General features: G+C 37.5%; 1 non-coding gene across 1 annotated transcript; it reads left to right on the top strand.

Annotated features, from left to right (window-relative positions):
- Positions 1-2,168: 2,168 nt before the first annotated feature.
- On the top strand, positions 2,169-2,275 carry LOC121209137 (small nucleolar RNA R71). Its single transcript, XR_005904254.1, has one exon. It is a non-coding gene; the product is annotated as a small nucleolar RNA R71 (small nucleolar RNA).
- The last annotated feature ends 12,406 nt before the right edge of the window (positions 2,276-14,681 follow it).

Below are 14,681 nucleotides of genomic sequence, written 5' to 3'. Positions count from 1 at the left end.
CTCTGTTTTCACACTGTCGTATCGCATGACCGTGTTGCCTCCCATGGTACGGGCGCGACCTACGACACACCCGTGTGCCTGGCCGTGTGGTTCTGGAAATCCTGTGTTCAGTGACTCAGTTAGTGAAATAAATGTTAAAAACTAAAATTTAAAGAAGTTAACATCATTAGTGCTCGGGTTGCCTCCCGAGAAGCGCTTATTTAGAGTCTAAGCTTGACTTACCTCCCTTTTGCATGGTCAAGGTGGTGCGAGGAGTTTACACTTCTCGTTCCTGCTATCAATTTCATCAAAATAAGGTTTTAGATAGGTACTATTTAACTTAAAAGTACCGAATTTGGGATGAATTACCTCGACTGTACCGTATGGAAAAATACTGAGTATCGTAAGAGGGATTGCTCCGTTAGGTTTAGGAGTGGCAATACGAGGGTCTGCTGCATCTAGTAGTAGTTTGTCTCCAACCTTAAGTTGATTTGGTGAAATATTGAGCTCGTCATGGCATGGTTTTGGTTTATTGTGTGTCCTTGGTTTATGTGTTTGCCATTCATCTAGTTCCTCGATTTGTAGCCTTCGTTCTTCATAGATGGGTTATTTGTTGTTACTTGAACAAGGATCATGTGTGCTCTTCGAACGTGTTTCCTGTAAAGAAGGTTGCACCACATGGTTAGTATTAATAAGATTACGATCTTGAAGAGTAACTAAGTCATCACCAACACGAAGTGTGAGTTCACTTGTACCAACATCAATAATGGTTCTAGCAGTTGCTAAAAAGGGCCTTCCTAGAATTAGAGGTGCGTCACTACCCATTTTTATGTCTAGAACAACAAAATCGATTGGGAATATAAATTCATCAATTTTTACAAGTACATCTTGAACGATACCTCTAGGAAATCTGATAGTTTTATCGGCTAACTGAATACTCATCCTAGTTTATTTGGGTTTCCCAAGACCTAGTTGTTTAAACATTTTGTAGGGCATGACATTAATACTAGCCCCCATATCAGCCAAAACATTTTTAACATTTAAGCTACCAATTAAGCAAGGAATCGTAAAACTCCCTGGATTTTTCAATTTGTTGGCCAGCTTGTTCTATAGAATGGCTGAGCAAACTGCATTTAACTCTACATGCGATGCCTTATCCAACTTCCTTTTATATGTTAAAAACTCCTTTAAGAATTTGACTGCGTTTGGCATTTGCGAATGAGCTTCAATAAACGGTAAGTTAATGTGTAATTTCTTTAATAGTTTAAGGAATTTACCAAATTGTTCATCTGTGCGGTCTTTCCTTGTCGCATTGGGGTATGGCACTCGTGGTTTGTACACTTTACTTACCGGTTTCTACTTACTGTGGTCTACCTCGCCTTTACCTTTACTTACCATAATTCCTTACCTCGGTTCAGGTTCAGGTTCAACTAACCCTTCTTCATCTTGGATGGTAATTGCGTTGAGTTATTCTCTTGGCTTAGATTCAGTGTTACTTGGCAGGCTACCTTGTGGTCGTTTAGAAATCAATTTGGTGGGTTGGCCTATCTGAGTTTCGAGCCCTTGGATTGACGTCTGTTGTTTCTTAAGTGCTATTTTGGTATTTTGAAAGCAAGTTTTCAACACCGTGATAAACTTTGCTAGCATCTCCTCAAGGTTCGACTTCTTTTCTTGTTGCTAAGGTGGTTGTTGGAAGCCTGGAGGTGGTGGTGGTCTTTGATTCCCTTGGCCTCCCCATGAGAAATTTGGGTGGTTCCTCCATCCTACATTGTAAGGTTACTATAAGGATTATTTTAAGGTTGAGGATTATTACCCATATAATTTAATTGCTCGTTTTCTATGATGTGGCCATAAGGTAGGTATTCTGAATTGCTCGTCCCTCCTCCACTTGCATTGCATTACTGGGTGAACCTGTGAAGAACCAAAAAAAACTGTCAATTTTTCTATTCAAAAGTTTTACCTGATTAGAGAGCATGGTGACTGAATCAACGTTAAAAATGCCGACTGCTTTCGTTGGCTTTGTCCTCATGACTTGCCACTGATAATTATTCAGTGTCATCTCTTCTATAAATTTATAAGCATCCTCAAGTGTCTTATTATTGTTAGTCCCACCAGCGGCTGCATCAACTATCTGTCTAGTCGAAGGATTCAGGCCATTGTGAAAAGTTTGAACCTGTAGCCAGAGTGGTAACCCATGGTGAGGGCACCTTCTCAATAGATCCTTGTATCACTCCCATGCATCGTAGAGTGTTTCTAGATCCATCAGCACAAATGAGGAGATATCATTCCTTAATTTAGCCGTTTTAGCCAGCGGAAAATATTTTAGTAAAAACTTTTCATTCATTTGTTCCCAAGTAGTGATTGACCCTCGTGGTAACAAGTTCAACCACTGTTTAGCCTTATTCCTTAATGAAAAGGGAAATAACTAAAGGCGTATGGCATCATCATAAACGCCATTGATTTTAAATGTGTCACAAAACTCCACAAAATTTGCCAAGTGATTGTTTGGATCCTTATCCTGCAAACCATCAAACTGAACAAATTGTTGTATCATTTGAATCGTGTTAGTTTTCAGGTCAAAATTATTTGCAACAATAGCAGGCCTAACTATACTTGGCTCAGTTCCTGTTAAATTTGGTTTAGCATAATCATACATAGTGCGCGGAGCAGGACTTTGATTTACTGGATCAGCAGCAATCGCAAGAGATAGTAGATTTTCCTGATTTTTCGCCATCTCCTCGGTTGTGGTTTGAATATCATCCTCTTGCTCTTCCTCTGTGTATCTTAAGTTTTGCCTTATTTCTCTTTGGTTTCTACGAGCTGTGCGATCAATCTCACTATCAAAAAGTAATGGTCCTGACGGGTTTCTTCTGGTCATAAACTAGAAAAACCTGTCAGAAGCGAATAAAAGAGAAAATTAGAAAAGAAAATAAAAATTTAAATTGCAAATAAAGTAAAATGGCTAAAGTAATAAATATCGAGTGTTCTTAATATTGTAGCTCCTCGGCAATGGTGCCAAAAACTTGGTATGTGATATTCACGATAAATTTTATAAAATTATAATTAATCGTTCTTGAAACTAACTATTATCAGGATGAAGGCAAGTGTACCTATCGAATAGTAGTATCGCTTTAGCAAAACCGGATTGTCGAACCTAAAGGAACCAAGAGTACTAGTAATTACTTTATTTTTATTATCTAGCCTAAAAATTAAGGGATTTGTTTATCTAAACTAATTAACTAAACTAAGGTTGCACAGAGAAAAAATTGGGGAAAAGCTTTTGGGAAAACTTGATTGATTAAGACAATACCCAAGGAAAAATCCACCTAGACTTCACTTGTTATTTAACTCTGAATCAGACGATTTAGACATTTGACTTGATCCGTAGAAATCCCTAGGTTATATTATTATCTCTCTCGAGACTAATAACGTCTAGCCCTATGTTGATTACTTGAAATCTCTTTCTAATTAACACCCTAGTGTTGCATTAACTCAATTTATGGATTCCCATATTAGGTTTCGCCCCAATCCGGTAAAATCTTGTCACTAGGCATGCAATAAACTCCGCTTAATTATGACAAATTTACTCTTAGACAGGGACTTTTGCTCCTCTGAATAAGCGCATTAACTTGAATCAATATCCTGGAATATTAAAACAAGAATTAAGAACACATAATTAAGAACAAATCAAATATTTATCATACAATTCAGATAATAATAACAAGATCCGTCTTAGGTTTCATTCCCCTTAGGTATTTAATGGGTTTAGTTCATAATTATGAAAGAAAACATCTCAAAAGAATAAAGATAACAAAACATAAAGAAATCTCAAAACTCCTAAAGGAAATTGAAGGGACATCTTCAGTCTTGTCGATGAATCCGGCTTCTGAGATGGATCAATCGGCTTTCCTTGAGTAATTTCTTGCCTCCTACTCTATGTGTGTCTTCTAAGTGCCACCTCAGGTGTTTAAATAGGCTTTAGAATGCCTAAGACCCCTCAAAAGTGGCCTTTTTCGAATAGGACTATACTTGGGCCCGACAGGGACACCCCCATGTGCGATTGCTTCAGACCGTGGTCAAGGCTGTTAAATAGGCACAAACTTATGGTCTACCCGTGTGAGTTGTGCTTCAATTTTGCCAAATGGACACGGCCGTGTGGCCTACCTGTGTGAGGAAGTCCAGGCCATGTTGATTTCCCATGTTGCCCCTTTTTCTCTGATTTTTTCCCGTTTCTCACTTTTTTTACTCTCCTATGCTCACCTAAGTATAAAGCATGAAATTAAAAACAATTCTAAGGAGAAATCATCCATAAATGTGCTAAGCATGGGATAAAAATATGTATAAATTACGGTTTATCGCTAGGGTTTCGGCACTTTGAGCTTGAATTAAGGTATGTTTTAGTTTTGGTTTTGATGATTTTTATATTTTTGAGATTGTTGCTTAGTCTACTATCTAGCCCATGTCATAATTTGTGGAATTGATGACGTGTTCATGAGATGAATTTGTTGAATATGTGATTTTTATGTTGTTAAATAATGAATTATGGAAGCTTGGTATGTGATTAATATGTTTTGTCTTCGGATTTTTGATGAAATTGATATTTTGGGCAAAATTGTAAAAATGTTATTTTGGAGGACTAAAATGTGAAATAAATGAAATGTATGGATTTGTATAAGAGCTAGGAGAATTTGGCTAGGCTTGTTTACAAGCAAATTTTGTGTAATTTGTGATTTTGTGGATTAGGGACTAAAGTGTCAAAATGTGAAAATGTGAGGGCTATTTTGCAAAATGCCTTAATTGTGTGTATATGGATTGTTTTGAATGATTTGGTGAATAAAAGGGTTAATTTTGAATACATTTAGATCAAGAAAAGAGGAATTCAGATTTAGACTGAGGGAAGTCAAAAATTGTAGAATAAACGTTCAAGTCGAGAACTTCGAGTACGAGGTAAGTTCGTAGTAGAACATGGTATTATAAGTGCATATTTCTGTTTTGATTATACATAGATGTTTAAATAATTGAGTTGAATGTATATGATGATGAATTGAAAGCTTTAGCACTAAGTGTGAGATTTATATTAATTTTGGCACTAAGTGTGCGATACTGACTTATTCTCGGTTATTTGAGATGGCATTAAGTGTGCAAAAATATTCTAGCTTTGGCTAACCTTATAGCACTATGTGTGTGGATGTTCAAAATATGAATAAGCTATGGAAAGTCTTATAACATTCAACAAGAGGTAATTATGCAATTGAATAAGTACGGGAAGATCCAGGTATGTATGATACCTAAGTGGTAGATGATATTATGTAAGTGAATTTCATTGAGTTGATATGATCTTATGGATTGACATTGTGCAAATACTCATATGTTTCATATAATGTTGATGATTTGAGTACGAGCTTAGTAAGGTTTTGAAAACTTACTGTGTATGTGTGTTTGAATTGTTTTGTAGATATCGTAGCTATTGCAAGCTCAAGGATCTTCTAGGATCATCAGCACACTATCGAACTTCATTTTTTTATTTTTGAATATATATATTTGAAGTATGGCATGTATAGGCTAGTAGTTGTGGAAGTATGTTTTGTGATGTATATATATTTGGCCATGTGAATTGGCTAATTTGTGTTTGAACTTCATAGTTGATAATGGTTTATGATATGTGATGTTAATTTGAAATTGTAGTATGCTTAGTTGGATAAAGAAAATGGTAAGTGTGGTGAGTTTTTGGAATGAGATTGTATGATAATTTGATATAATCTTACACTATGTTCATTATAAATAGGTAAGGTTTATATATGAGTTATATGTGTTTTAGCATGAAAAATTGGTTGATTGGATTGTGCATATATGCTTGTTTCCATGCTTGTATGTTGACCCAAAAAGGGGTGGCAATGTGGCTTAAACCAAGCCTGCATTGTTCCACATGGCCATAGCACAAGGAATGTCTATTGGCCGTGGGTTTAAGTCAGTAGTTAGCTAAGAACCATACGGCCATAGCACACGGGCGTGTCTGTTGGCCGTGGAGAAAAGTCAATATGTAAACTCTGTTTTGACACGACCTGGTTACACGGACGCGTGACCTCAACAGAATGGAAAACTTTTCTAAGTGTTAAAATTTTTGAATGTGCTCGGTTTAGTCCTGACCTGTAACGCCCTAATTTTTGGGAATTCTGTGAATGTTGGCATAAGTTTAATTATGTTAGTGGGCCTCTAGAAGGCCCAAGCTTAAGATAGAACCCGACAATTTTAGTTAATTTTTGTTCCATAAGAAAAAGGGGGTGAAATTATGAAATAGAACCTATGTGAAAATGCTTGAAAATGCTATAGGCTAAATTGAAGTGGCCAAATAAATAGGAGTGCAAAATAGGAGGATTTGCATGACAAACCTCCCATTTTACATGAAGTGGCCAGCCATCATGTTGTTGTAGACAATATGAGCACTTGATATCCATAATTCATGGTAAAAATTGATAATGGGTTAGGTAAATGTTCCATGATAATGGATTACGTAAATGTTCCATGATAATGGTTTAGGTAAATGTTCCATGATAGGCATTTCATGTCTTTTGTATTAAAGAATTAAATGGATGAAATATGAAATTTTATTAAAAGAAAAAGGGGTGAAAAGAACAAAGTTTTGTCCATCTTTGTTCATCATAGCCTAAAGTTAGAGAAGAGAAAGGAGAGGAGAAAACTCTTGAATGTTCGGTCACTTGGGGAAGAAAATTGAAGGTAAGTTCATGGTAGTTTGCTTTTAGTTTGAGGTTCATGAGTTCTTCTTGATTCTACCTTAACTCTTGAAGCATATTTTGGTTTTTAGTTGTGTTGTGAGCATTTAGTCATGAATTAAAATGAAGGAAATGGTTGTTGTTTCATGTTCTTTTGATGAAAAATGGAAGATAGGTGAAGTTGAGCCAAACAAATGAGCATGCATGTGCCTTCGATGCTAAGGGGAAAAATTGGCTAACATGTTGTGCTTTAAAATGATGAAATGGAGATTATACTTAAGTAAAATCATAGATATGTGATGATTCATTGGTGATATACATGTTTAAATAACAAGCATGCAAGTTAGGTGTGAAAGAGTGATTTGGTAATAAATCTGCTTGGGACAGTAGCAGTAACGTGACTTTGGAAAATCACCATAAATTGTGGGAGATGAGTTAGAAGCTGCATAAATTATGTAATTAAAGCTTAATGAGTCTAGTTTCAAATGGAATAAACAAGAACATATTTTGAAATTTTTACAATGAGAAATTTGATTCGTAATGAAGAGTAGTCAGATTAGTCAAACAGTGAAACATGGGAAACTTTACGAAAAATCTGGTATTGATTGGCCATACCAAAAATTCTGAAAATTTTATGGATAAAATATATATGAGTCTATTTTCAGGGAAAATTAACGGCACTTAATTTGGAGTTTCTTAGCTCAGTTATAAATAATTTAGTGACTGTTTCTCAAGAAGACAGCTTGCAGTGAAATTATGATTATGTGGTAAACATTGACAAAAATTTGTTAATGAGTTGCTTATTGTTTTCTTATAAGCTTACTATGATCTATAGGTGTGGTTGGCCGAATATTGTAAGGGGTTAATACGTAGTTCGTATTTGAATAGTTAGATTAATGTGTTAGTAATCCAATTGTAGGCAGTTCGTGTGTGGATCTCGTCAGCATATCATCGCAAACAGGTGTGTAACTAACACCCTCTTTCTTAGTCTGGATCGGCAAAAGTCGAAAAGCTGAAATGCCGAAAATCTGTATTTTTTAGATTTGCGAGTGTGCGAATGCTCGTGAGGTAAATCGATTAATGTTTTTGGTAAGCTGCAAAATTTGGACTGCAAAGTGCATGATTTCTGCGCCCTCGATATTTTTAGGCTTAATGGGCCAAAATTGGAATGATGGGCCAACGGGCCCAATTCGGTAAGAACTCTTGGTACGTGATTCTGTTAGTACGTGAAAAGTAGGAATATGCATGAAAAACCCAAAAATAGATAAATTACTAAAATACCTTTAAAAGTGAAAAATTTACAGTTTTACCCCTAGTAGATAAATTACCGAAATATGCCTAGGGTTAAATTGACCTAAATGCATGTTTGACTGTTGTTATTTACTGCATGCCATGTTATTATTATCTGATGCATGGGATTGGGATATTGACGGAGGAAGTACTGAAAGTGGCTTGTCCACGTACTGGAGGCTTTGCCTCAATTTACTGTTAACTGAGCAACAAGGCTGCAACTGTGGAGTTTTGGGCTGGGTGGGTTGAGCTATTCCCCACATGGAGTGTAGGGCTGGTACGGGTGGAGTGTAGTGGTTGGTGGGTTGAGTAGTCTACCCAGATGGGCTTGCATATGTTATTGATGTTGCATGTTTTTTGAAATGGGCCTATGGGCCATACTGTTATCTGAATAAGGGGCTAAGGCCCAGTTTATTGTAATCTGAAAAGGGCTCTGGTCCAGTACCACTGTTACCTGAATGGGCTTAGGCCCAATAGGCTTGAGCTGACTTGGGCTTTGAATGGGTTTTCCTTACACATTGAGTTTCCCCGAACTCACCCCTTTTATTTTCATCCACGCAGGAAATCCCCAACCATAGTGGGCTTGGAGCTGTGAGGGAATTCGGAGTGGCCACCCGTTCTGAAAGTTTGATTTTCTTCTGGTGAACTGGACATCCTTTTAATTACGTTTGAGGTTTTGGGCTTTTAAATGTAATAAGGCCGCTTATTTATTTTTGATGGTTTTTATATGTTTTATTAAGATAGGTAATATTTATATTTAACTGTTGAAATTGGATAGCTTTAAGGCGCGTTTTCAAAAACAGTAATTGATTTCAAAATAACACAAAAACAAGCAAAGCTTTCGCAATGAAGATATTTTCCAAAATTAATCACTTTTCCTAAAAATGACTTAATCAAATCGGTTTCCTAGAAATATACATGACGTTAAGGTATGGCAATGGCGGTTTGCATGTCTAGGATTGGATCCGAAGGGAGTTTGGTACTTAAGCAGTCCGATGGACTCACCTCCTCTTTTTCGGTTTCCTACCTGGTGCACAGCTTCCATTCACTTTAACCTATAATGAAATCATCTTTTAAAACACTCAGTAAGTTTTCTTTCTGGATCGAAAATGTTTTGAATGCTTCGATGTGGCATGTCGGATCCGGCCATAACGTCTGGGCCGGGTTAGGGGTGCTACATGACCTCTTACTAATGCATGTTTATGGTCTCATTGGCCTAAGAAAGGAACTTAATGTTTATGTCTGATTATAATATGACGATGTTTGACTTTTGATTGTAAAGTGACTACGAAATGTTCTGATGTGTCCAGTAATGCCTCATAACCCTAGTCTAGTGATGGATACGGGTTAGGGGTGTTACACACACGGGCATATCTACTGGTCGTGTGTGGCACACGAGCTGGCACATGGGCATGCGGACGGCCATGTGACCCAGGTCAGTAACCCCCTAGATTTCACGGCCCGGCACAGGAGCATGTCCTCGTCCGTGTGGTACAAGTCAGTATGTATGCCCTGTTTTCACACGGCCTATGACACAGGCATATCTGGTAGCCGGGTGAGGCACATGGCCTGTTCACACGGCCGTGTGACCCTTAAATTTTGGAAAATTTTCTATGTTTCCTTAAGTTTGTTAATGTTATCGGTTTAGTCCCAAACCTCTTTTAAGCATGTTTTAAGGTCTCGTAAGACCTTATTAGGGACAATATGATTCATATGAATGGATGTTGATTATGATTGCTTAAATGTATGTTAATGAGATGTGATATCCGATAATGCCTCGTAACCCTATTACAGCATCAGATACGGGTTAGGGGTGTTACAGTACCACTTGATGCACCTCTGTGAATGGAGGCTGAGCGTTGCTCTCTACTTCATCGAAGTCAGCCCGATTGGATGTTATTGCTATCTAAAAATATGTTTTACAATGTTCAGGAGATATCACACTATCACAGGTTATAAAATAGCATGTATAGCTAGACTTGTACTGTAACGCCCCGAATTTGGGCCTAGAAGTTTTGGGCCTTGAGCATGGGTCCGTAAGGAGGTTGTATGTAAGCATTTAATTGTAAAAAGAAATGACATAATTAAATGTCTACTTTGGTGGTTAATGGCCCTGAGAAGTGTTGGAGAAATCTTGGGTTCAAACCTGGGCTTTAGCAAATATTTTGGTTTTAAGTGAATAAAACCCTGGGTGCTTGGATGGAGGCCTTTTAAATTATTATGATAAATAAATAACACAAGGGAGCATGTGGCCTAGTGGAAAAAGGCATGGGTGATAAGCAGGAGGTCTAAGGTTCAAGTCTTGGCTCTTGTAATTTATTTTGATTTTTCTTTTAAAGGAACCTAGACCTTGGCCTATAGAACTTATAATTAATTGAGGAAAAATATGACAGAAAGAGCTTGTGGTGTAGTTGCAAGTTGGCGTGTTGTGCAACTGTGAGGTCTTAGGTTCAAGTCTTGGGATGCGTAAGGGAGTATTTATTTTGTGATTTGAGTTGTGTAGGAGGTGGTGTTGGACTGGAACTCTGTGGTTGAAGTGGTCATAAGAAAATAAGGAATTTTCTTAGTGGTTGAAAATAATCCCACATCGGGAAGCTAACATGAGAATTGGTGAGAAGTTGGTTTTAAATAGAGTGAACCAGATGAGTTGGGGAGCAAGACTAAATGCAGGATGTGGCAAGGTTGGTGATCGTGGACTTCGGCACGTTCTCATAAACAGGTGTGTATTTCACACTACTCTAGCTGTAGAACGGCAAATGCCAGAATGCCAAAATGCCGGTCACACGACGATGGCAGCCACACGAGCGTGCGAGCGCACGTGTGGGAGCTTTGACATATTGGTTGAAGCCATCATGAGTGCTCTCGTGGGCTTAGATTGCTTTGGGCCACGATGGGCCAGGTGGGGCCCAAGTGGATAAATTGTATGATTGTGTAGAAAATATTGGTTTGGACTATGTGAATCTCTAGGCTAGTATTACTGAATTGCCCCTGTAGGGTAGAATTACTAAAATGCCCTTGTAGGGTAGAATTACTGAATACCTTTGGTTTACAAAATTACCAAAGTACCCCTGGTTTGTAAAATTACTGAAATACCCTCAACCTATAAAATTACCGAAATACCCCCCACTTGTAAAATTACTGAAATACCCTTGATTTGGAAAATTACCAAAATACCCTGATTTGGAAAATTACTAAAATACCCTTAATTTAAAAATTACAGAAATACCCCTAATTTACAAAATTACAGAAATACCCTTGACTTTCTAAAAATTATAGAAATACTATTGGTTTGCAAAATTATTGAAATACCCTTGGTTTGTAGATTTAGCAAAACACCCTTGTAGGTGAAATGACTAAAATACCCCTAATAGGTAAAAAGACCGTAATGCCCCTGTAGGGTAAAGTGACTGTAATACCCCTGTATGGTAAAATGACGATTATGCCCTTATGTTTCCGTATGACTGATGTGCTTAGATTTACATATATGATTGCACTGAGTATGACTTTGCATACACATAATATTTATGGCACAACATACTACATGGGGTAGGGATTTTGATATGGAGGAAGTTCTGTACTGGTGACTATGTCACATTCACTGTTACTGGTGGCTTTACCACAATTACTGTTTCTGGCAGCTATGCTGCATCATTATTTCTGGCAGTTTTGCTGTGATATTGGTGTGCTGGCTGGGTGGGTCGATTTATATCCCCATATGGTGTGTTGGTTGGTACAGGTGGTGTGCTAGTTCGATTTGGGTGGGATGCAAAATTGCATTACATGATACTATATTGTTACTGCATTTCGCTTAGGCCCACACTGCTACTGTATAGGGGTTAGGCCCAGACTGTACTGATACTGTATAGGGCTTAGGCCCAAACTGTACTGATATTGAATAGGGCTTTGGCCTGGACTGTACTGATACTATGTTATTCACTATTTGTTTGTTATTGGGATTACACACCGAGTTTTCGTAAACACACCCTGTTTTTAACTGTGCAGGTAATCCCTAAGCTTTGATGGTTTAGAGCTACGAGGGACTCGGAGATGGCCACACTACTGCTTCTGTTTCTTTTATTTGCAATTAGATTTCGCTTTGGGTTTTAATTTATGTGATAAAGCCGTTGGTGAGTTTTAAGTTTTAATTTGGATTTTGATTTCTTATACTAAACTGCTAGTCTAGGAAAACACGAGTTTTCAAAATAGCACGATTTTCTAAAGAACACGAGCTTTCAACAACAAAGTTTTTAAAATATTTTCGCGGTTTAAATTGAAGTAATATACCAAAGGCAAACAAATTGGTAAACATTTTGACGAGAACTTTTGTTAAATAATAATAAAAGGATTTAGATCTAGTAACAGATTCTTACTGAAAAGATCAATTTTTGAAAAATACTTTGATGTGACACACCAGATTTGGCCATAACATCTAGGTCGGGTATGAGGTGTTACATTTAGTGGTATCAGAGCTAGGTTACAAAACTTGGCTATGGTATGGGTAGCAGAAAATTATTGTTATTTTTTTCGAAATTAGGGTTTGAAAAGGGTTTTTTCTAAAATTTGGTTTTGAAATTTATCAACAGAACTTGACTTGATTCTGAAAAGATGTTACTGGAAGTGTGGCACACTGAGTCTCCTGCACCAAATCTGTAAGTTCTCTAACTCTGTTTACTGTTATAGATTGAAATGCTATATTGAGAAACTACTATAGATAGTAGCACTATACTGGAACTCTCTAGTTAAAGTCAACTGTAATGCTTGAATTTAGATTTAGTATTTATTTGGTGTGTGTTCTGAAAATGTAATAATTGTTTGCATGTGATATCTATCCGCTCCGATGGATAAATGTTTTGGGTGTATGTTAGTATTATTAGTATCAGAGTGCACAGCGGAAGTGTGGTGGTGTAGTCTGAGAGTGGAAAATTTCGAAGACGAAATTTCTTTAAGGGGGTAGAATTGTAACGCCCCGAATTTGGGCCTAAATGTTTTGGGTCTTGAGCATGGGTCTATAAGGAGGTTGTATGTAAGCATTTAATTATACAAAGAAATGACACAATTAAATGTCTGCTTCGGTGGTTAATGTCCCTGAGAAGTGTTGGAGAAATCTTGGGTTCAAAGCTGGGCTTCAGCGAATATTTTGGTTTTAAATGAATGAAACCCTGGGTGCTTGGATGGAGGCCTTTTAAATTATTCTGGTAAATAAATAACACAAGAAAGCATGTGGCCTAGTGGCAAAAGGCGTGGGTGGTAAGCAGGAGGTCTAGGGTTTAAGTCTTGGCTCTTGCAATTTATTTTGGTTTTTCTTTTAAAGGAACCTAGAGTTTGACCTATAGACCTTATAATTAATTGTGGATAAAATATGACAGATAGAGCTTGTGGTGGAGTGGCAATGTGGCGTGTTGTGTAACTGTGAGGTCTAAGCTTCAACTCTTGGGATGCGCAAGGGAGTATTTATTTTGCGGTTTGAGCTGTTTAGGAGGTGAAGTTGGACTGGAACTCTATGGTTGAAGTGTTCATAAGAAAATAAGGAATTTTCTTAATGGTTGAAAGTAATCCCACATCGGGAAGCTAACATGAGAATTGGTGAGAAGCTGGCTTTAAATAGAGCGAACCAGATGAGTTGGGGAGCAAGACGAAATGCAGGATGTGCCAAGGTTGGTGATCGTGGACTTCGACGTGTTCTATAAATAAGTGTGTATTTCACACTACTCTAGCTGTAGAACGGCAAATGCCGAAATGCCAAAATACCGGTCACACGGCGATGGCAGCCACACGAGCATGCGAGCGCACGTGTGGGAACTTTGACGTATTGGTTGAGGCCATCATGAGTGCTTTGGTGGGCTTAGGTTACTTTGGGCCACGATGGGCCAGGTGGGGCCTAAGTGGATAAATTGTATGATTGTGTAGAAAATATTGGTTTGGACTATGTGAATCTCATATTTGTAGGCTAGTATTACTGAATTGCCCGTATAGGATAGAATTACTGAAATGCCCTTGTAGGGTAAAATTACTGAATACCTTTGGTTTACAAAATTACCAAAGTACCCCTGGTTTGTGAAATTACCGAAATACCATCAACCTATAAAATTACCGAAATACCCCCACTTGTAAAATTACTGAAATACCCTTAATTTTTAAAATTACCAAAATACCCTTGATTTGGAAAATTACTAAAATACCCTTAATTTGGAAAATTACAGAAATACCCCTAATTTACAAAATTACAGAAATATCCTTGACTTTCTAAAAATTAGAGAAATACCATTGGTTTGCAAAATTACTGAAATACCCTTGGTTTGTAGATTTACCAAAACACCCTTGTAGGTAAAATGACTAAAATACCCCTAATAGGTAAAAAGACCGTAATGCCCCTGTAGGGTAAAGTGACTGTAATACCCTTGTATGGCAAAATGATGATTATGCCCTTATGTTCCGTATGACTGATGTGCTTCGATTTACATATATGATTGCACTGAGTATGACTTTGCGTACACATAATATTTATGGCACAACATACTACATGAGGTAGGGATTTTGATATGGAGGAAGTTCTGTATTGGTGACTATGTCACATTCACTGTTACTGGTGGCTTTGCAACAATTACTATTTCTGGCAGCTATGCTGCATCATTATTTCTAGCAGTTTTGCTGCGATATTGGTGTGCTGGGTGGGTGGGTCGA

This window comes from Gossypium hirsutum, chromosome A10 (assembly GCF_007990345.1).
Source record: "Gossypium hirsutum isolate 1008001.06 chromosome A10, Gossypium_hirsutum_v2.1, whole genome shotgun sequence".
In the NCBI taxonomy this organism is placed as follows: domain Eukaryota; kingdom Viridiplantae; phylum Streptophyta; class Magnoliopsida; order Malvales; family Malvaceae; genus Gossypium; species Gossypium hirsutum.
Note: the sequence above shows the minus strand (reverse complement) of the source record. Positions and strands in the feature narration are given on the sequence as shown.